The following is a 23,964-nucleotide window of genomic DNA, read 5'->3' as shown; positions in this document are numbered from 1 at the left end:
GGCTCCAAAGCCTGTGTCCTTTCCCCTACCACAGAGCAGTGCACAGGTAGTACTAGCTTCCACCACTTGCATTTCACTCTATCTGGCTCTGATTCTAAGGTAGAGGTGAAGATCCCTAGCAAAAATACATGGAGAAAAGTGAATTGGGGGATAGACCCCCCCCCAGCAGATTTCACTGAGACCAACATTTCCATTATGTCACTTCTCTCCCAGTGCATCTTCTTACTCTGGACAGTGGGCTCTGTCAGCATCATAAGCTCCCTGTCGTGGAGGAGAGCAAAGTGACAGGGCTAGAGGCCAAGACCTCAGTGTAAATTTAGCTGGTCATTCTTTGCAATCATGCTAGTAGTGCTACATTTGTAGAGACAACACCAAGCATCACAGAATGACATAGCCTTATGTAAAGAGGATGATGATGATGATGGAGGATGGAGAGGTGGAAGAGGACATATGGAGGAGGTATATTTACTGCAGTACCCAGATAGAGAAAGGTTTTCATTTTTGACAAGGTGCTACCTTGAGCTTCTCATAACACATGGGAGGCATATAGGTGATCCATAAATGTTTGGGTCACTCCAAACTCAACTTGGTCCACAGGTGCACATAGTTATACTTTGTCCACAGCAGGTCAACTTATTTATTTTTTTTTCTCCTGAGGGTAAGGCAATAAACTATATATCTTTTTATTGTAAATGTTGAATAGTCCTCGTGATTAGAGAGTTCTTCAAGCATCATCTAGCTGATATTAAAACCTACTTGGATGCTTTTTTTTTTCAACTTTTGAAGGTTTATAAAAAGAATTTCCCAACCAGAGTGTTTACATTTGCTGCACATAATTTTTCTTTAATCTTTTTAAAAAGTGAGTCAGTCTGGTAGTATAGTGATTTAGTTTTACATATAGTTAAAAAAGGAAAGCCTCCTTCTGCCCGAATGATCTATGTAAACCAATAAAAGTCACTTTGGGCTGTGGATAATTATCTTAACCCTTTTAACTCTGCTATTCTAGGTTCATAGTAGATGTTCAGTAGACACTTGACTGATGTGATTTTGACTATGAAGACTTTACTCATTAATTCTGAAGGCCAAATGCCTTGAGCACTCAAGAAAAATATATTTATTTACAGCTACTTATGTTAGAATCATAGTACCCTGTAGAGAGTAAAAATTGCTCTATTCATTCGAGAAATAAAAGGTAGCATTTATTTACCCAGCCCAAAATAATGGGAAAAGCCATGATACTTTGTCTTGATAACAATTTCTGTTACCCTATAAGTCAATAAATCAAAAGTTTTCTCTTATGTCTGACTCCAAACCACACTTAACATTATCATTCTCTGGTTGTTAAATTTAAGTTTTGACCTTTTCTTCTTGTAAAAGATAGAAAGCAGTGAGTTTTCATATTTTGTTTATATGCCAAAGTCAGTAACCTGGAAATTCATGATGATTCATTAAACTTTAGTTTTTAGAGCTGTAAAGAAGTGATATCTATCTTGAATTAAATTAGAGGTGTAAGGACCTGTGTTCTCTCTACAGAGGTCTAATGGTTTATGAGGTGAATCTGTGGAGTGTTCATTTTGGACATTAGACCTCTACTCACTGCTAAGATATTAGTAATGGGTATGAAGAGTTATATTCAGGTTCTGAAAAAAATTAATTGAAATAATCATATCTTAGTTTTCAATGCAATTTTGAGGCATCATTTATATATAGTAAAGTGCCCAGATTTTAATTGCTTAACTTGGTGAATATTGAAAATTGATGTGTAACATTTCCTTTAGCTTAGAAAGTTCTCTGTGGCTTTTTCCAGTCAACTCTTAACCCTTCCGAGGCAACTGTATTTTAATTTTTATTACTGCAGCTCATTTTCCCTGTTCCTAAACTTTATATAAATGGAATTATGTGGTATTAATACCTTACTTCTGGACATAAAATTACAAAGCACTTTTACTTTTATTATTCCATTAGGTTCTTATAGCAACAGATTGAAATAAAGGTATCAAGATATTAATTTTTACAAATGAGTGCACTGAAGCCAAGAGAGTTTTCACGACTTGCTCAAAATCATGTAGTACAAGACTTCAGAGGCAAAATCAAACTTGGGTGTTTGGATTCCAGGTTCAGGACTGGTGTTGAATTCTAGTGAATCCTGGGAAAATATCTGCACTTGTTATCATCATAACAAAACAGAGATGATAAACATAAATACCTGGGTCTGAATCATAACTTTTCTATTCTTTATGTGCATGACTTTCGGTTAAGTTATTTGATTCATTTCAGACTCAGTTACTTCATCTATAAAATGAGAATAGTAATATTCTCACTCCAGACCAGACATGCTCCTGTGTGTACTCCAAGACTCGTTTCTTCATGATTTCTGTTAGAGGCCCTCCAATCCTAGCAAGCAAAGTCAGAAGCTCACTGTTTGGGATATTACACACTTGGTTTAAGTCTTTCTGATTATGTTTCGATTACATTTTTCTCCCTCTACAAAATCATGAGCTCCTTGAAAAGGGGGTCCAGTTCTTGCTCACCACCATTTCCCAAGTGCTTGGTATAATGTCTGGCCCAGAGGTGACATTCACTATAAGTTCACTGAACCCATGACAAGTAACAGAAAAGACAGGCAAAGCACCCTTGTCTCTACCTACACTTGCCTGAGTAGTTCTTGTCAGATGAAATCTGTACATCTGTGGCTCATGCGAATATGATAGCACCATTCCAGGAAAAATTCTTTATGGGAAAAACCCTCAATATCTAATAAGAGGGTATGAAAAATATTATAACATAATTTTCACAGTTATGCTAACAATGGTAAATCACACCAACCTACAAATTATTGAATTATAATACAAATCAGTTCAGCAGCAGAGGGCCAACCTACCTGTTGGAGTGGATGCCTGTGGGGCCAGCTGATGCTCCCAGGGCCACTTTGCCTCCTCCTGTACTTCCTCAGGTGGCCACCTACTAATTCCCTACCACTGCCTGTTGCCAGCTACCTATTGTTCACTGCAGTGCTGTGGTGGTATTAAGGGAAACAATAATGTCTGTTAATGCTGTCAACACCTTGGCAATATCTGCCTTTCTTCAATTACTTTTGTTTACAAATTACTCCTAATTTTGTTCTTAAAAGCTAGTTAAGAACAAATGCTGCTAGGATTGATGGGAAGCTAACTGCATGATTAAGTAATTACGTTTTTAAAGCTCGCCTTACACTAGGACTAATGATATGTCACCCAGTAGCAGAAACCCCAGATAATGAATGAGAAATGTTTATATGTACTTAGCCGCTTTTAAATCTCTCTTCACGCTAGAGCTGGTGCCATGCATGGGGCACTGGGACGAAGAAAAGCAGTGACAGCTCGGCCTCCCCAGCCTTTGTGTAGAGCCACAAACTCTCACCAAGGCCTCTTTTCTGCCCTGGCGGACGCTTTACATATATATATATATATATTCTTGTAGGATTGATTATTCAGTTGGTTCACTGATGAAAATGCTACATCATTTCGTTGAATAAAGAGCTGAATGAATTTAACGAGTAGGTGATTGTCCTTTCACTGCAGGGACCAGATTTAGAGCAGATCTTTTAAGTATATAGAATAGAATCAGAGTCGAGGCCGAAGGAGCCCTGCCTCCCTTTCTCTCACTATGGACTTTCATGGTGTGTGTGCTGAGGGAAGTAGGTATTGGAGGAGTGAGGGGCAGGGGATGGGAGAATGGGGACAGGAGGTCCCTCCATACTTACATCCGAGGGTCCTAGGTCACTCTCAGGGGTGCACACCCTTTAGACTGGAGAGACAAGCATCAGCTTGCTTCTTTAGGGCTGTAATCCTGGAGGTAGAGTCAGAACTCATTTTACAGTGAGAGCAATGTTTCCTCAACTATAAAATAAGTTCTCTAATTGCATAGCAGTTTACTTTTCTAGGTAAAGATGGTAGGGACATAATTTTACATGTGTGCACATCTAAAACAGCTATGTTTTAATATATTTCATATATAATTTTGTTTATAAATTTATATGCATATATATTTGTGTATACTTTACATTTATATATTATTTTATGTATTTATATATAGGTACATAGTACAAAACATGCATATAAAAACATAGCACAATAAGTACTTGATAAGTTGCTACAACTATGTGTGAATTTATTATTAAAATGCATGTATATATATTGCACATAAACATATCAGTATATAATAGCTATATATACATACTACACCCACATAGACACATAGATACATATTGCATATCTACACACACATTCTCAAAAAATCTATACTTTAGCAATAATGTGAGAAAATGCACAGGTGTGCTCTACTGTAATAACTTATCATCCATTGGCTTATACTGATTGGTGGATATAAAAAAGCTCTGAGTTTAAACCTAGCTTCACATTGGCCAGTTGTTTTGCTTTCCTAACATTTTTATCAAATTCTCTTTCTATAAAATACTGATTATAAATATCAGTCAGGTGTGGTTGCTGTAGGGAGGAAATGGGATTATATAGGCATTTATCCAAGTATTCTGCACATAGTAGGTACTTAGTAAATATTAATTTCCATTCCTAAGAATTACAGTTTTACTCAAAAGTTGACTAATAGTGACCCCTGAGAGAAGTAACAGACTAGGCAATTTTCTCTACTTGTGAAATTCAAACTAGTTATCTCTTACTGCCAAGTAATAATGACTGTAATAAACTGAGGAGATTTCCGTTTAAATAAGTGGGTGATTTTAGCTGACTCTGGAAATGTAAATGGACCCTAATTAACGAATGCCTTAATCGGCGGTCTTCCTGTTTCTTCTTTATAGACACATTATTTCCTGCCTAGGGGTGAATACATTTAGTGTACATACGTTCAGATATGAATACATATATGCATATACATTTTCAATGTACCAGCTTTAGTGGAGAAGAACAAAGGATGTTCATTAATTAGAGCTACAAAAATCTCTTGCAGAACTTACATTTGCATTAGAGTAAGGTCTATCTTTCTTAGTCTGGCATTCAAGGCTTTCTGAATCTGACTTCAACAATGTTTCATGAGACATTTTATTTTCCCTGAGCAACTAGCTCTCTCTCTTTTGAATTTCCTGAGGATTCACTCCCTGTACCATTCATTTAACATTTATGGCTCTGTTTAAAGGTATTTTGATATCTCACTTCTCAGAGTAGGAAAAATAGCTATTGAATTTAGCTGATAAAATTTTTTTTAATTAAGTTTTTTTCAGTATAAAATATAGGTTTATAATAGAAAAATTAAATATATAGAACGCTATAGAAAGATCACCTATAATTCTATTACAGAGAGATAACTTTGATAACACCATAGAGAGATATTGGTGAAGTCCTTTCCAAGATTTTTTCCATGTTCAAAAAACAAAATAGATCAGTCTCAGGTTATTTATATATATTATATCCATGTCGATTTTTGAAAATTTAAGATTCTGTTAGCTATATATATTTTATATATTTCACAATTTTATGAAACAGTATTTGGAAACATTTTAACTGTACAATAATCTTATGAAGGAGTACCATAGTTAATTTATCACATCTATTTATTGCTGCTTATTTAAGGTATTGGACTTATTTCTTTAACCAATAATGATGAGCTAAATTTCCTTTATACCCAAATCTTTGTCTTCACATCTGATTCTAGCCTCAGGACATATGCTGTTAATATTGAATCATCATCTTCAAAGAATATAAAGTTTTAGGAGTCTTGAAACATACAACCAAATCATTTTCCAAAATAATTCTACCCATTTACATACCTCCAACAATATCAAGTACCTCTCTTCACTGCCACCTCCAAATATAGCATGAAGTTTTTTAAAAACACTTTTGACAACAAAACTCCATATAAATTTCATGTCTGTGTTTACTATTAACATAGAATATTTTCAAATTTGAATATTTTCAAATGTGAACTTTTCCATTCTAAAAGAAAAATATGGCATCAGCCTAAATTTATTTCTTTAAAACTAGTTTTCTTTTCCCCTTTATCTGATACTGGGATTTTTAAAAAGTTATGCCAGAAAGCTCAAAGTTTTCCTAAAGTATACCCAGGTATCAGTCTCTTTTGTTTGTTGCTTGTAGCTTTTCTTGAACATGTTCAGTGATTTTACTTTGCAGATTATAACTCTGGGGAGGTTAATCTATTCATAGATATTTAAAATATAATCTGCAGTTCTCCTTTTGGTAGAGAGGCAGGCTATCCTTCCTGCTTTTACCCATCTAATTCAGAATGCACATTCTAGGATCCTAGATATGAGTAAGTACCACTTTTCATTCCTGGTCACTGCATAATTGATCTCATCATCCTTCAAAATGGGACCATAACAGAAGTCCTGATGGGACTGAAAACAATACTCAAGGAGCGAGAGAAACATTTGGGCACCTGAATCACTGGGATCAACCCCAAGCTAATTATTGATGGTACAGCCCAATTCTTTGATACAAGATAATTGGGTACATGGGGGTAGTATAGAAGAGAGTGATTATGAATTTGTTTAGTGTGTTTTGTTTTACCATTTCTTAATAGTTTAACTGAATTGCTTTGTTGTTATAGGTTTTAACATGGGTTGGTGACTAAGACCTTCCAGATTCATCCTACCCATGCTATTGTTGATGGTAATTCTTCCATGAAATTGACATATTTTTCATCAGTGGCCTTAGTTTTCAGGTCTGTTGAGGCATTATATATTTTTCTGTTCTTATGGGTAGATGAAAATGAATCAGGCATATATTTCTAATTGCCATCACGCCCTGTATGTGTTTTAAATGAAGACACATATGTTTTAGAAAATAGCATCTCAATGACAATTATACTTTTCAATCCAGATTGTTGGTCCCCACAACCAAGAAATGATATGACCATTCTTTCTAAGATAAATAGCTTGTTTCACTATTTGTGATTTTCTTTCTTTTTTAATTGAAAAGTACAAAGCAGAAATTATAGTTGGTTGAGTTAATGTTTAATGAATTAGTAAGAAACATAATTTTTTAGTTATAATTTTTCTTTCAATTTCTAACTCATTAACATCTAATTTCACTTTCATTCACTTGTAGCAATTACTATTGGGTAAGTTACATAAGGTGGCAAGTTACTTAAGGAGATAGTTATAGTGATGTGAATTAAGATTCCTTAATCTGCCTTTACCCTGTGTCCATAAATTTTGTCTCCATATTAGTTTTCATATTTAGTTTTCATATTTGCATTCTAATATGTTCAGAGCTACTCAAAAGCAGTTACCTACATTGTGGAATTCCATGGAGCACCTCAAACAATGCAAACTTTATCTATTATATTTCATCTATCATCTGGCAAGTTATTCATCTATCTACCATCTAATCTATATATAAATATATCAGTCATTAAATATTAAATGCCTGATTTCAAATCAAAAGTTTAGTTTATTAATCTCAAACAAGATGCAGTACAACTAATAAAAGTATCTGCCTAAACTGTTGATGCAGTTTTGCTGTCTTAAAGATAGCTTGTTTATGCCAGCAGTGAAGAAGGCTGGAGAATGAGTAGCCATGAAATAGCCAAAGGCATTTTCTATTGCTTCTTGAGAATTGAATATTTTTCATTGCAAGAAGTGGTCCAAAGCCTGGACGAAGTGATAGTTGGTTCAAGATCTGGTGAATACAGTGGATGACAGAGGGTTTCCAAGTCCAGCCTCTGCAGTTTGAGTGGTGTTTGTGCAACATGTGGATGAGCTTTGTCTTACAAGAGGATTGGCCTATTTCTGGTGACCAATCTCAGCTGCTTAATTGCAAGCATCTTCATCATTTCTTCGAATTGGTTGCAATAGACCTCTGCTGTAATGGACTGACCAGGTTTCATGAAGTTTCAGTGGCTAATACCAGCGCTGGACCACCACATAGACACCATTAGCTTTTTTTGACCAAACGTTGGTTTTAGACTGTGTTTCAGCACTTCATCTTCATCCAACCATTGTGCCAAACACTTGCAATTGTCAAAAAGAATCCATTTTTCATCACATGTAATAGGACAGTGTAGAAATGGTTCACCTTTATGTCATGGCAGCTTAGAAAGGTAAGCTTCCAGATGATGTCCCTTCTTACACTTGTTTAACTCATGCAAAACCAATCCATCCAGCTTCTTTATCTTGCTGATTTGTTTCAAATGATCCAATATTGTTGGAATAGTAACTCAAGCCTTGCTGCTAATTCACGTGCAGGTTGAGATGCATTCACTTCCACAACTGCTTTCAGCTCATCATTAGCCACCTTGGTCTCAGTGTGCCCACATGCCTCATTTTCAAGATTAAAATCACCAGAACAGAATTTCTCAAACCATCAATGCACTGTGCGTTCACTAGCCACATCCTTCCCAAACACTTCGTTGATAATTTCGAGCTGTCTGTGCTGCATTGGTTCCACCACGGAATTCATATTTGAAAATAACAGGATTTTTTACTTATCCTTGGTTTCAAAAAATCACTCTTTAAAAAAAAAATGTGAAAGATAATCACAAGCCAGATTATGTGTTTGAAAGACTGAGGACGTACCTTCACAATAAAAATAAAACAAGAAGTATCAAAATGTAATGTCAGATATATCGACTGTCCAAATTAGCACTTAAGGAAATTGGACATTTCATACTTAATAACCTTATGGAACCTTTTTTTTCTGCATTATTTTTAGTCTACATTAGAGATAACGTTTGGAATGTAAATAACGCTAGGAACAGATAGATGGTGACAAAGTTAGGCTAAGAATATGACAGCTCTTGGATCCTTTGGGGGAGCCAGGTTTCCATGTGGAGATTCAGTCTCCATGGGAAAGAGGGAGTAGCAGAGAGGATCAACTCAACTTGGCCTTTGTCATAATCTTGATGTGCCCCTCCCCCACCCATCCCCATGCCTGAGTTAGAATGCAAAACATTGTGAGAACGACTCCCTCAGCTGAAATGAAAACAAGAAAGAGCCTGCCTTTCCTATGACCTGTGGATATGCACCACTTTCACACATAAAAAGGCGGCACATTTGTATTGTTTAATAAACAGGTTTTGGTGCATATTTTCCTCTCAGATACTTTAAGACTCCGAGTTCGATTTGGGCTAGGGTCAAGGTAACAGTTGTTTGTTTGGGGTTCACCAGCGAACATTAACTCCTAGCTCAGAGAGAGGACATTGGCCAGAAAGGTGGTCAAACGTGTTCCCAGAGCCAAGTGACTTGTTGGGTGAACGAAGCTGATTCTTTTAACCTTGCTTAGCTTCAAGTGCCAACAAGGTTTAAAAATATAATAATGAGCTAATAAAATAGGAAGGGGTTTGAGCTCCTTGGGCAATATAGATTCATTACGCTATTATAATTAGAAAATTATGCCCAGAAAACATAAAACAAAAGTAAATAAAATAAAATATGAAAACCTCAGAAAAAGAGAAAAAAAAATCCCCATTTTCCGGGGCATTTATTTTTCATTTTCAATCCCCTAATTCAGTGGTTCTCAACTGTTGCTGCAGGGCAAACTTACCTGGGGGGGGGGGCTTGTAAGGCATGCCAGTGCATGTGTCCCATCCCAGAGCAATTACATCAGAACCTCCCGGGGCCAGGCAGGCCATGGGTGCTCAGGTCATTCTAATATCAGCTGGGGTTGAGAACCATTGTTCTAATGGGACTAGAGGCTAGTTTGTAGCTCAGATTAAATCAGGATGGTGATAGTTGAGGCAGGAGTGATTTTCCCAATATATGGCTAACTCTGCTAGCCAACCCTGGCTCTTAGCACAAAGGACATTTTTAACTGAAGTCAAGTAAAGTTAGTACCAGTCCCCTTGTCCTTTCTCTGTCCGTTACAAGTGACATATCTGCGCCTGGTATTTCGGCCCCAAACATGTCACTGTTTTCATGTCATCACTCCATTCCATGTTGCAGAGATCACTGCTGTCAGTTCCCATTCATCTGGGAGGGTCAGGCCTACACTGAAAACCAGAGGCCCTGCCTGTACTTCTGACAAAGTCTGTCATATAGCGGCTGTCACTAGGCCCAGCACACACCAGCGCCAGTCAGCTGCCTCTTCAGACCACAGTCAGTTGGTTGTTAGGATTTCACCTTATCAACCACACCATCCAACACGAGAACTGAAAATCAATGGCAAAGTAAATCACTTAGGGGACTGACAGAGACTGTTGGGGTTTGGGCCAAGTCACCCAGAGGTGATTTATAAGTCTTGGCTCTGTCAAATCCCCTCCAAGGCATAACACATTAAAAACACAAAGGCTGATAGGGAACTGATAGGGAATCTTCAAGGCGGTCCTGCAGAAGTGTTCAGAAAATCACTTGGCTGTTTACTCTCTCAGGTAGATAGTAAAATTGGGGTTTAGGAATGAGTCCAAGGGTTAGAGGAGAAATCGTGACTAGAGGCAGGCACATTGGCATCCTGTTCTCCACTTTCGTCCCTCCAATGAGGGTGGAGGAGTATGCGGTGTGGAAGAAGGTAAGTAATGACTGTGCATTGTTTTTCTACTTAATCATCTATATTGTCACTATATCTTTGAGATGTAATATAAAGTGGAAATTAGGAAGATAGTATAGATGCTTACAGATGAGAAAGGTATCCTTTAATGCCTTGCACTGTTTGGGGACAATCTCATCTTGTATGAAATTACTTGGGGAAGATTGAGTTTCACATTAAGAACGATGCCCAGTGCTGTTTCTAATAGCATATCACCCCAAATCATCCATCCCTACAGCCTAGAGAAGGAGGTCAGATTAGGAGGTTACCCAGTTGTCCCTGCTGAATCACTCAAACATAAGAGCATCCTTGACATCAAATCCAAAAGTTTAACAATACCCTGCTATGAATGAAGTAAGTGATGATAATTGCTAATTTTTATAGAAAGCGGAGAGCAACACTGGGAGGTACAGTGACACTTTATAATACCTGAGGCTATTAAAGAATAAAAATTTTCAATTGACCTTTTTCTAATTTATTTTATTTCAAGAAAATATGAAAATAGGAACATTTTGGTTACATTTTATATCTTTGCCTCTCCCTAGCAAGGGTTAAAGGTATGCCCTTCCCCTCCACGATGCTCACCACATCCCTCAGATTCAATAGGCGAATCACAGGAAGTCCACAAGAATGTCCATTACATAGTAATACATGTATACTCCTGAGAGCATGTCTTGAGTTTATGTGGATTATCCATCCATCTACCCAATTCCTGGTAAAATTATTAGGAAAACAAAATCCATAATAAATGCAGTATATTAATAAACCAAAATACACTCAGAATGGAAAGTTGGAAATTTAACTGGTTTTCCTTACTAATTTTCATATGAGAAAACTTCTCTAAAATGATCATGAGTGTCAATATAAATATAATATATGACCCTAAATACAACATTTTCTCTTTCTTCATTTATTTTTTCAGAAAAGAAAAACACACCCTGAATGTCATGATATTTATAATAATTTATTCACCATCACAAAGAGGTTAACCTAAAAGAAGCCAACCTGGATTCAAAGAATCCAGGTTGCACAGTAAATACTTATTAGCTGCTAAAGAAGTAGGTTCTCAAAGAATGTGTTGTTACTTAGCTTGATGACCACATACATTAAAATCTTCGTTTTTCTAATGCTCTCTTCTTTCTCAGTGAGGCAACCACTCAGGAAGGCATAGTAGAATCTGTTCCAATGCACTGTGCACAGAAACATCTACTTAAATTACTACTTTTATTGTAATACATAAACAAATTCCATTTTCTTCTTCTTTAGAATATCCATAATACTAAAAGGCTAGAAATTTAGAGGCTGATTATATAAATCTTATGAAAACCAATGTGTGTATGAACGTTATGCTAGAATAACAGGGTTTCTCAGCACAGAGAGAACTGGCAGTCCTTCATGTTCCTTTGGGCAGACACGACCTCTTCACCTGTCACACGATGTTCAGAGATACTTAAACAAGTGTCTAACCAACAGCCAAAGAGCTCCATAAGTAAATACTTGAGTCTTGTCCAACTGTGGAGTCTAAATACGCATGTGTCAGCCCATCTAGGGGAGAAGGTAGAGCTTGATTGAATCCAGGGAGCAGTTGGGTAATAGATAAATTAAGGGAAAAATATGCACTCTTTTGCAGCATCTGTCTGGCAAGACTCAGTGGCAAAACCAGAAAGCAAAGACATAGAAGAGATTCAAGATATGGCAAGAAATTACTTCTGACCCTCCCATACCCAGCTCTTTCACTAGGAGGTAATGTACCCCGCTCAGGGGAAGACTTGTGTATTGAAACAGACTGAAAGAACTGATTACTTAGGGGCCCCAACACTTCTACTGTGGCCTCCCTTCTGAAAGAGCTAGGTAATATAAGAAGGAATTATTTTCCTTTTGATCAAAGAAAAAGTGGGCTTTGGAGACCTGGAGGCACACTACAAGGAACTCCCTAAGGTGACAGCCAGCAGAGAGAGTAAGAGAAAGGGCAAAGCAGAGAAAGTAGCAATGCTGGCAAGCAGACTACGGAGCATCCAAGTTCTAGTCTGAGCCCTTTTCACTGGGTGAACAGAAAAGGTGGGCATTTAAACCTCAGAAATCCACAGCAAGATGGCCTCAAAGAAGGCCTGCAATTCAACTTCAGTGGAGCTCTGATGATAAGGGAAACAACTTCCCCCTCCCACTCCCCTACCCTTTAACAGCCTAGAGATTAAGGACAGGTGATGTTGGTGGAAACTGCTGAAATTTTACCCTGTGGTTCATGGAAATGTTGATCAGTACACCTGTGGACAAACCGTGAAAGTGACCTTCTCCTGGAATTTAGGGGGTGGGGTTTAGGGAACATTTGGTTTAAATTGTTGGCATGGGAAACTTCTACAGGCCTAACAAAAACATGTATTATGTTTGATTAGCAGCCTACTTTTCAGTCTTTCTAGACTACTTGTACAAATTCTCTGAATTAATAATAGGCAAGAGTTATATCCCCAGATTAGACTACATAAACTGTGAACTGCTGGTAGCATGCCTTATTGGTCACTGTGTCCTCATTCATGGGCATGACACCATGCACACAAATATGCTCAATAAATATTTGTTAAAGAATGAATAAATGAAAAAGAATGAATGAATGACTTAGTCTACCTGCTTGTATGTAAAATTAAGGTCTCTAGAGTTACAAATGAAAATATTGAACATGTAGCATGTGTACAATATATTCACCATATGCAGCACTGATTAAGGAGTGCATTCAATTAATTTCAAAATTACACACTTGTTTATGCATGGCTTTTTCAGGAGTCACAAAGAATTTGTCTTGAATGCTTTATTAATGAGCTGTTCTTCATCACCAGCCAATTCTAATGCATGTAAATATATACAGCATACATTATATAATATATATTGCATATATTACATATACTATATATACATTATAAATATATACCACATACATTAACTGGAATTTTCAGTGGCTCACTAAAATTGTGCGAATGCCGTAAAACCAGAAATCCTTCAATCACCTTCCTTTGAGATTCTAAATCCAATACAAGATTTTTAAAAAACTGTTTCTTCAATCATATTGGTACAGAAATGAAAGCACTTGATCTCTACTTCCAGTTCTGCTTTAATATTCTCAATAGTGAAAGTTGCTCACAACATGAGCTCTGAAATAGGAGGAGGTTGTGCATATATATACTACACATTAGTGTGTAAAAGTTGACATTGTTACAGAACCTGGATTGAGAGATGCAGCAGGTTTGCAGCTGTTAGTTGCATCCTTTTCTAGATGTTCATTTCACCATACGTACCAGGTCATATAGTCATTTGAGAAATGTAGAAAAAGGTCTAGAGCTATGTTGTGCAAAATGGAAGCCATTAGCCACACGTGGCTACTGAGGTTGAAATGTGGCTAATCCAAACCAGCATGTGCTGTAGGCATAAAACACACACTGTAATTTGAAAGCTTACTTTGAAAAAATGAATGCAAAATATTGGTTACATGCTAAAATGATATTTCAGTTTAAATAAAATGTATTAAAATTATTAATAATTAATACTATTATTAAAATATACTATAAGTTCATGCTTCTTTTTACTTTTAAAATAATTTTTAATTGACAAAAGAATTTGTGAATTTATAGTATACAATGTAATGTTTTGAAATATGTATACATTGTAAAATTATTAAACCAAACTAACATATCGATCACCTCACATATATTTATGAGAACATTTAAAATCTATTGCCTTAGTAAATTTCAAGTATACAGTACATCATTATGTACTGTAGTCACCATACTGCACAATAGATCTCTAGAACTTATTCCTGTTGTCTAACTGAAACTTTGTATGCTTTTTTACCAACATCTCCCTATTCCCTGCCCCTTCAGCCCCACCCCAGTCTCTGATGACCACCATTCTACTCTTTGCTTTTATGAGTTCAATTTTTTAGATTCCATAGATAACTGAGATCATGGAGTATTTATGATTTGGTGCCTAGCTTATTTCATTAAGCATAATGTCCTTTGGGTTCTTCCATGTCACAAGTGATAGAATTTCCTTCTTTTCTAAGGCTGAATAGTATTCTACACTTTCTTTATTCATTCATCTGTCAATAGACACATTGATTCCATATCTTGGCTATTGTAAATAATGCTGCAATGAACATGAGAATGCAGATATCTTTTCTACCTACTGATTTCCTTCCCTTTGGCTGTATACACCTACCATAGAAGTGGAATTTCTAGAGCCTCTGCACTGTTTTTAATAATGGCTGTACAAATTTACATTCCCACCAACAGTGTATAAGAGTTCCCTTTTGTCTACATCTTCACCAACATTTATGTTTTGACTTTTTAATAAAAGCCATTTTTACAGGCGTGAGGAAATATCGCGTTGTAATTTTAATTTGCATTTCCCTGATGATTAGTGATGTTGAGCACTTTTTCATGTACCTGCTGTCTTTTTGTATGTTTCCTCTTGAGAAATGTCTTTTTAGGTCCTTTGCCCATTTTTTAACTGGGTTATCTGTTTTCTCATTATTGAGTGTTTTAAGTCCTTGTATATTTTGCATATTAGCCCCTTATCAAGGACATGGTTTGCAAATATTTTCTCCCATTCTCTTCACTCTGTTGACTCTGGCTGGACATAAGTTTGTTAGTTTGATGCAATTCTTTTTTGTCTCTTTCTGCTTTTGTTGCCTGTGCTTTTAGGGTCACATCCAAAAATGTTTTTCCCAGACCAATGTAAAGAAGTTTTTCCCCTATGTTTTCTTCTAGTAGTTTTACTGTTTCAGTCTTTAATCCAATTTTAGTTGCTCTTTATATATAGTGTAAGATAAGGATCCAATTTCATTCTTCTGCACAGAAATATACAGTTTTCCCAAAACCATTTATTGAAGAGACTGTCCTTTCCCCATTATGCGATCTTGATAATTTTTTCAAAGATCAGTTGATCATAAATTTGAGGGTTTAGTTCTGGGTTCTCTATTCTGTTCTACTGGTCTATGTGTTTTTATGCCAATATTATGCTGTTTTGGTTACTATAATTTTGTGGTAGGTTTTGAGATCAAGTAGTGCGATAACTCCAGTTTTGCTCTTTTTGCTAAAGATTGCTTTGGCTACCCAGGGAATTTTGTGGTTCTATATGAATTTTTAGATTGTTTTCTCTATTTCTGTGAAAAATGCCATTGGAAGTTTGATGGAGACTGCATTGAATCTGTAGATTGCTTTGGATACTATGAACATTTTTACAACATTTTTCTAATTCATGGAAATTAGATATCTTTCCATTTATTTGTGTCTTTGATTTCTTTCACCCATTTTTTTTTATAGTTTTCAGTGTAAATTTCACCTCCTTGGTTAAATTTATTCCTAAATATTTTATTTTTATGGTATTGTAAATGTGATTAGTTTCTTAATTTCTTTTTTGATTAGTTCACTGTTTTTTGTATGTTATTAATAATTTCCTATCCTATGTCTGCAAACAAAGACAATTTCACTTCTTTTCCAATGTGAATGCCTTTAAAAAGAAGTTAATTACTCTGGTTAGGACTTTCAATATTATGTTGCACAGAAGTGGCAAGAAGTGAGCATCCTTTCTTATTCCTAATCTTAAAGGGGAAGTTTTCAACTTTATTGATTATAATGTTAGCTGTGGGCTTGATGTATGTATCCTTCATTGTTTTGAGGTACATTCCTTCTGTACCTAATTTGTTTAGAGTTTTTCTCAAAAAATGATGTTTGATTTTGTCAAATGCTTTTATTTCATCTAGTGATGAGATCATATGACTTTTGTCCTTCATTCTATAAATACAACGTGTCATGTTTATTGATTTGTGTATTTTGGAACATCCTTGCATTTGAGGGATAGATTCAACTTTATCATGATTAATGGGCCTTTTGGTGTAGTTTTGAATTTGGTTTGCTAGTATTTTGTTGAGGATTTTCACATCTATGTTTGTCAGGGTTATGAACCTGTAATTTTATTTTATAGTAGTGTTCTTGTCTGAGTTTTGTATCAGGGTAATCCTGGCCTCATAAAATGAGTTTAAAAGTATTTCTTCTCTTTCAATTTTTTAGAAGAGTTTGAGAAGAATTGGTACTAATTCTTTAAATATTTAGAAAAATTCAGCTGGGAAGTCATCAGGTCCTGGGCTTTTGTTTGATGAGAGACTTTTATATTACTGATTCAATCTCCTTACTTGTTATTGGTCTGTAAAGATTTTCTATTTCTGCAGGATTTGGTCGTTTAGGTTTTATGTTTCTAGGAATTTATTCATTTCTTCAATATGTTGGCATATAACTGTTCATAGTAGTCTCTTGTTTCTGTGGTATGATTTTAATTATAGTTTTTTTCCATTCTGATTATATTAATTGGAGCCTTTGCTCTTTTTTTTTTTTTTTTAGTTAGTTGAGGTAAAGGTTTGTTGATATTGCTTATCTTTTCAAAAAACCAACTCTTAGTTTTATTGATCTTTTCTATTGTTTTTCTAGTGTCAATTTATTTGTGCTCTGATCTTTATCATTTCTTTCCTTCACTAGCTTTGGGCTTAGTTTGCTCTTCTTTTTCTAGTTCCTTTAGGTGCAATGTTAGCTTGTTTATTTGAGATCTTTTTTCCTTTTAGACATTTATCACTATAAACTTCCCTCTTAGAAATGCTTTTACTTTGTCCCATAAGTTTGGTATGGTGTATTTACATTCTTGTTTGTTTCAAAACATTTTTAAATTCCTCTTTTTAATATCTTTGACCCTTCGATTGTTCAGAAGCATGTTGCTGATTTCTAGTTTCATACCATTGTGGTTGAAAAAGATACTTAATACGAAATCAATCTTATTAAATTTGTCAACTCATTTTGTAGCCTGCCGCATGATACATCCTGGAAAATACTCCATATCCACGTGAGAAAAATGTATATTCTGCCACTGTTGGATGGAATGTTCTGTATATGTCTGTTAGGTCCATCTGGTCTAAGCCATGGTTTAAGTCTAATGTTTCATTATGGATTTTTCTGTCTAGATGATCTGCCCATTGTTGATAGTAGGGTATGGAAGTCTGCTGCTATTATTATATTGTGGCCTCTCTCTCTCTTCAGATCTGTTAATATATATATATATATATATATATATATATATAATATAACATATATATATTGCTTTATATATTTAGATGCTGTGATGTTGAGTACATATATATTTACAATTGCCTTTATCATTATATAATGGCCTTCTTTATCTTTTTACAGTTTTTAACGTGAAGCCTATTTTTTTCTTTTATAAGTATGCCCCTCCCCCCACTCTGCTCTCTTTTGGTTACCATTTGCAAGGAATATTTCTTTCCATTCCTTCATTTTTAGTCTATATGTGTGCTTAAGACTAAAGTGATTCTCTTATAGGCAACATATTGTTTGATATTTTTTTAATCCTTTCAGCCACTCTGTGTCATTTAATTAGATAATTTACTTTATTTAGACTTAAAGTGATTGTTGATTGGTATCAACTTAATATTGTCATTTTGTTAATTGTTTACTGTCTGTCTTGTAGTTGCCTTGTTTCTCTCTTCCAATTTTCCTATCATCCTTCATGATTTGGTGAATTTTTTGTAGTGGTGTCCTTTAATATATTTCTCTTTATCTTTTGTGTATCTACTGGAGGGAGAGGTGTGTGTGTGTCTGTGTCTGTGATTATCATGGGGCTTACACAGAATGTCTTTTAGTTATAATATTCTAATTTGAGCTGATAATAAATTAACTTCAACTGCAAATAAAAACTCTACACTTTTATTTCACCACCCTCATATTTTATGCTATTTGTGTCACATTTTACATCTTTTGGTATTGTATATCTATTAACAAATTACTGTCACTATAGTTATTTTAACATTTTTCAACATTTATACTAAAATTAAAAGTAATTTACACACCACCACTATACAATAAACTGAATTTAACTATATTTACCTTTATCAGTGAATTTTATACTTTCATATGTTTTCATGTAGTTACTTAGCATCATTTTGTTTCAATTTGGAAAACTCTGTTTAGCATTTCTTGTAAGGCAAGAAGATAGATCTCATACTGGTGAACTCCTCTGGCTTTTATTTGTGTTGGAATGTCTTTATCTCCCCTCCATTTCTCAAGGTCAGATTTTTGGGGTATTATATTCTTGGCTGTGGTTGTTTTCTTTCAGCACTTTGACTATTTCATCTGATTCCCTTCTGGCTTGCAAAGTTTCTATTGAGAAGTCTGCTGATAGCCTTATGCGGGTTCCCTTATATGTGATAAATCTCATATCTCTTGCTGCTTTCAAGATTCTGTTTTTGTCTTTGATTGTTGACAAGTTGATTATAATTTGTCTTAGAGTATTCTTCTTTGGATCTTCCTTGAGGTCCTTTGAGATTTCTGAATGTCCAGATCCATCCTCAGATTTGTGACGTTTTCAACCAGCATTTATTTAAATAAGCTTTCTGCCCCTTCTCCCTTGCCTCTTCTTCTGAGACTTCCATAATTTGATATTTGTGCATTTGATGGTATTCCATAGGTTCCTTATTTTTCTTCATTCTTTTTGAAGTTTTTTTTCTTTTTGTTATTTTAATTAGCCAATTTCAAATTATCTCTCTTCAAGTTTGCTAATTATATTTTCTTCATAATTAGATCTGCTATTGAAGCTCTCTATTGAATTTTTTCATTTTGTCATTGTATTTTTCAGCTACAACATTTGTTTGGTTCCTTTTTATGTTTTTTATTTCTTCATTAAACTTCTAGTTTTGTTTATGCATTGTTTTCCTAACTTAGTTGGTTTTTTGCATCTCATTGAGTTTCCTCAAGATGATTATTTTGAATTTTTTTAGGCAATTCATAGATCTTTATTTATCTAGGATTGGTTACTAGAACTTCATTAGTTTTCTTTTGTGGTATTAAATTTGCCTGATTCTTTGTTATCTGTGTAGTCTTGCATTGGTCTGTGCATTTGAAGGAAGAATCACCTCTTCTAGTTTTTACAGACTAGTTTTGGCAAGGCTTCTTCTGTTAGGTCCCTAGCTGATGGGATTGCTTCCGGGATAATGGTTGAGTGGGGTTGAAGCCAGGTCACATGGCTGCTTCTGGGTCTACAGTAGGATCTGCAATTGGTAGACCTGTTATCAAAAATTCCAGTAGGTATGGATATTATCTGGTTCCTGAGTGGACTGGACCATCTCCAGGATGTTTGGTCCATTGGACTAACAATAAGATGAGAGTCTACAGATAGTGGGCCTATAACCAGGTGTGTGGACAGATGTGGCTTTCTTCAGTTCACTGGGAAGGCACCTTCTGCATCATTGAGCGGGTCTCTAGACAGGCAGCATAGCCCCAATCTATGACTGTGAAGGGCTAGAACAAAGTCACAGGCTGCTTCATGGCTCAGAGCCAAGACTTACATCTTTAGACCTGTCTCTGGGGTCACAGATGGGCATCTCTCTTGGTGGGTTCCTGGGTTTTTAAGCCTGTTCTCAACTTTAACCCAAATGTCACCAAAAGGTTTGTACCCCCATTAATACTCTGAAATAAAAAAAAATGAAAGATCATCCTGGTGTCCTATGGAAAAACAGACTGAAGTGAGTGGACAGAGTAGAACTACCAAGGTCAGGTAGGAAACTGGTACACTGTTTCCTAGAGTGTACCAGGCAAGAGACAAGAGTAACATGGACTGGGGTAGAGTCTGTCTGCACAAGTGGGGGACTGGAATGGAGAGACATTTAGAAGGTGGAACCACCAGCCCTCCTTGGTGGTGCATTGATACAATACGTGAGACTAACACTCGGGATGAGCGCCAGACTTCTGGCTTTCACATCTTGATAAATAGGAACATTCTTCACAAAGCTAGAAAATACTGGAGCAGGACAAAATGTGAGGGCTTTTTAAAAACATAATGAGTTCAACTTTGAATATATTGAGTCTGAAGTGCTTTTGAGACACCCAAGTGGAAATGTAAAGAAGTGAAAGAGACTACCCAGGGAGGGATAGCCTATGATGCCCATCTTAGTTCTGACTCCACTGTGGATTGAGCAAGCCAACATCTAAATGTTTACTAACCTCAAAAAAAAAAGATGAGGGATAATAACAAATGTCTTACAATGCTATGATGGAGGAAATCAATTTATATAAAAATGCTTTTAAAAATATGAAGTGTATTAAATTATACTAATGTTTTTAGATATGTTATCCAGCTACAGTGTGAAATGATATAAGACCAAGTTACTTATTATTGAATGTCACTTGTCTAATTCTTGAAAGAGGAAGTTTTAGGAGATTAGCTCTAAGATCTCTTCCAGCTCAATATAGGTCTAAGTCTGAAGTATTTTCGCAATTCTACAAAAATACAATTTTTTCCCATCAACCTTGGTTCTACAGGGTAGAGATTGAGTTCATGATCCTTTTATAGAAATATTTGATATTTTATCTTTTTCCTTGTATTTGATTGAAGTATGAATTCAGGAAATGGAATGGCAATACTGTATGTGTTATTTAAAAGTAATTAGCAATCATTTATTGAGTGTTTGCTGTGTATTAAGCACTGTGAAAGGCAAAGAAAAGAAATGCTTATAACTTCATTAGGGAAATAAAGCATTAGTATATAAAATGATGCTCCCAGCATAAAATAACAATAAATATAAAAATATAGAGATGTCTTACAGCAAAATATTATTTATTTCCTGGATACTGGGAGCAGAGCTTTATGGCAGGGTATATACACTTCAGAAAAAGAAGGTACCAGGATCAACTGAAATAGTTCAGTTGAAAAAGGTAAGATTTTCACATAATGAGAAGATCTGGAGAGGGTGCCCCTGGTGAAGGGAATGGTATATATAAATGTCCAGAAATGGGGATATGTAGCACATGCTTGAAGGGTGTGGGGACAAAAGTCTAATTAAGGAGGAAGATCCATGTATGAAAAAAAGCAAGGACAGAGGCTGAAAATACATATTGCATAAAGAATAAGGTGAGCCATTAATACCTGTGCAAGCTGTTCAATGAAGAGATACAAGGTGATTTGGAAAACAGCAACAACAAATATAATACAATGACAACAACAAAAACTCAAGGTCTAAACTGTCAAACCCAAATAAAAATGTAAAAACAAACAAACAAACAAAAAAAAACCTGTTGCCTTTGAAAGAAATCGATCCAAGCTATTCTTTGCATTTGCAGTACTACATTCTCTTTTTCCATTGCATGAACATAGCAGATAATATTCTACATTTATATTAAATGAAGAATGTCAGGATATTGGTACACTCAGAATCCAGATGACTATTTAAATGAGAGGGTAACACATTATAGAATTCATATGTCTTCAGTTGTATGAATTAACTCTTTCCCACAATCACTGGGCGTAATGGGAGGATCTGGTGGAATGGGAAGGAGGGTATCGATCAGCTCAACTGTGGTTTTGTAACTTGCTATTATAAAGAGAAAGCCCTGGAGAACAAGACAAGGGTTGCCTGTCAATGGGGAAACCTCTCGATATGAAAGAACATCCTGATTTCTGACATAGATTTTATCTTTCTGCAGGATGGTGTGCCATTATCCTTTCATGATGCCAACGAGTGTAAAATAGCCTCTTTCCATGCAAACGAACACAAGTTAGAAGAAACCATTCATGAGTCAGTGTTCTGTTTTTCCATGTCTACCCCACCCTACTCTGTCGACACTAGCCTCCACAATTATAGAAGCCTCTGACCGGAAGGAACCTATACCAAAGTTATCTTTTCCCCACTATTTACAAAGCAACCTACATTTGGGAAAGTGACTGTTCTTCAAAAACAAAACAAAAAAGAAACTATCTGGATAAGACTATATGAAAATTTGTTTCCAGTGATTCATAATACTTGCAGCCTGGAAGATTCTGTTAGTGCTTAGACTAAAATTCTTCTAAGGCATTTTACTTTTGACTTTTCTTTTACAGTTACATATGACCTTTTTTCCTCCAGCATGTGAGTAAAGCTACTGTCTCAGTCTTTATTTTATAGCCCACATTGGCAATCATAAAGATTAATTCAATTCAACATGTGTGTATCAGTAAACCTGCTCTGCACCATGGTTCTGGGAGCAAGGGGAGACTGCAAAGAGCACTCATGGCCTCCAGAGACTTGCAGTCTAGTTGAGAAGGCAAGACATTTATGTCCAGATTGATAATCCATAGACTGTTTCAGGCCAGAGAGAGGACCTATGCCACATGGTGTGTAGAAGATGAATGGCAGGCTGGGCTGGTTGAGAAAGGCTTCATGGAAGAGCAGTACCTTGAAGAGGACAGAGTGAAATTTGATTAGGCCAAGAGTAGCAAAGAGAGGGACCAAGGTGAGAGTCAGGGTATGGTAATATAGGGGATAGTATTAAGTTGCCTTTATCACACCATTTCCACCTGCTGGAAAACAAGTTTCTTCTCCTACTGTTTTGCTAAAGCTAGACAGACTGCTCCCTTTAACCTAAACTACCCTCCCAGTTACAGCAAGTTCCACTTAGGATGAAGATGAGAATGCCAATGGCTACCTTCAAAATATGAGCAGATAGCCAAGCGAGACCAAAGTCAGAAGAGGGGGTTTTTCACTTTGACTCTCCTTGATCTGCCTCCATATACCACAAGCTTACACCCCCCCCTCCAGGGAACGCCAGTGAGTCCTAAGGTTTCCTGGATATTGCAAAGTCTTTTCACTTTTACCAGGGGCTTGCTCTCTAACCTGTATGCGACTCTATCAATTAAAACAAAAAAGGAGGAAAAACAAAAATCAAACCCCAAAATATTTGTTTTTTAAAAAATTCCTATTGTTTGGCTTGATGCCCCAAGTTAATGCTTTTTTTTCCTTCTGTGTTACTGTGTATCATTCCTTTCCTCTCTTTCACAATAAGCGCCATTGTAAATTACAGAGCACATGTAAGCATGCACACACACACACACACACACACACACACACACACACACACACACACCAAAATTTGGATTCTGCCCTTTCTAATTACAAATCACCACCTGTGGTAAAATTATTGAAAAACAGATGAGCTTTTCATTCCAGCAATAGCCTTAAAACAAGCAGCAGTTCCAACTGCCAGTGTGATGTATAGACACCACGGAGGGCAGATGAGGGATTAATTAGGTCTGTCCTTGCACATTGCCAGGGGAGCACTTCTGTAGAGGTGATTGAAAACTAGAAAGAGTGGCATTAGTCTTCATTGTTGGTTAAAGGCAACAAAAATAAAGATGCAATTGAGTTGACAAAGCTTCAAGGTATGTGGCTGAGTCATTTGGAGGTGTCAAAACGATCAAACTATAATTAATTAGCTAAAGTGCGATATTTAATCCCTCAACTTTAATGAAGAATTCTGCATCCAAGAACAAATAGCAAAAGAGGTACCATCGGTTTCTGATATTTGTTAGGTTTGGAGGGAGGGGGTACTTGTTTGGAGGGAACTAAAGTTTTTCTCGGGCTGTAATGATCAACACCCTCTGCTTTTAATCTTAT

The sequence above is a fragment of the Microcebus murinus genome, chromosome 5 (genome assembly GCF_040939455.1).
Source record: "Microcebus murinus isolate Inina chromosome 5, M.murinus_Inina_mat1.0, whole genome shotgun sequence".
Lineage (NCBI taxonomy): Eukaryota > Metazoa > Chordata > Mammalia > Primates > Cheirogaleidae > Microcebus > Microcebus murinus.
This window is presented reverse-complemented; position numbering follows the sequence as displayed.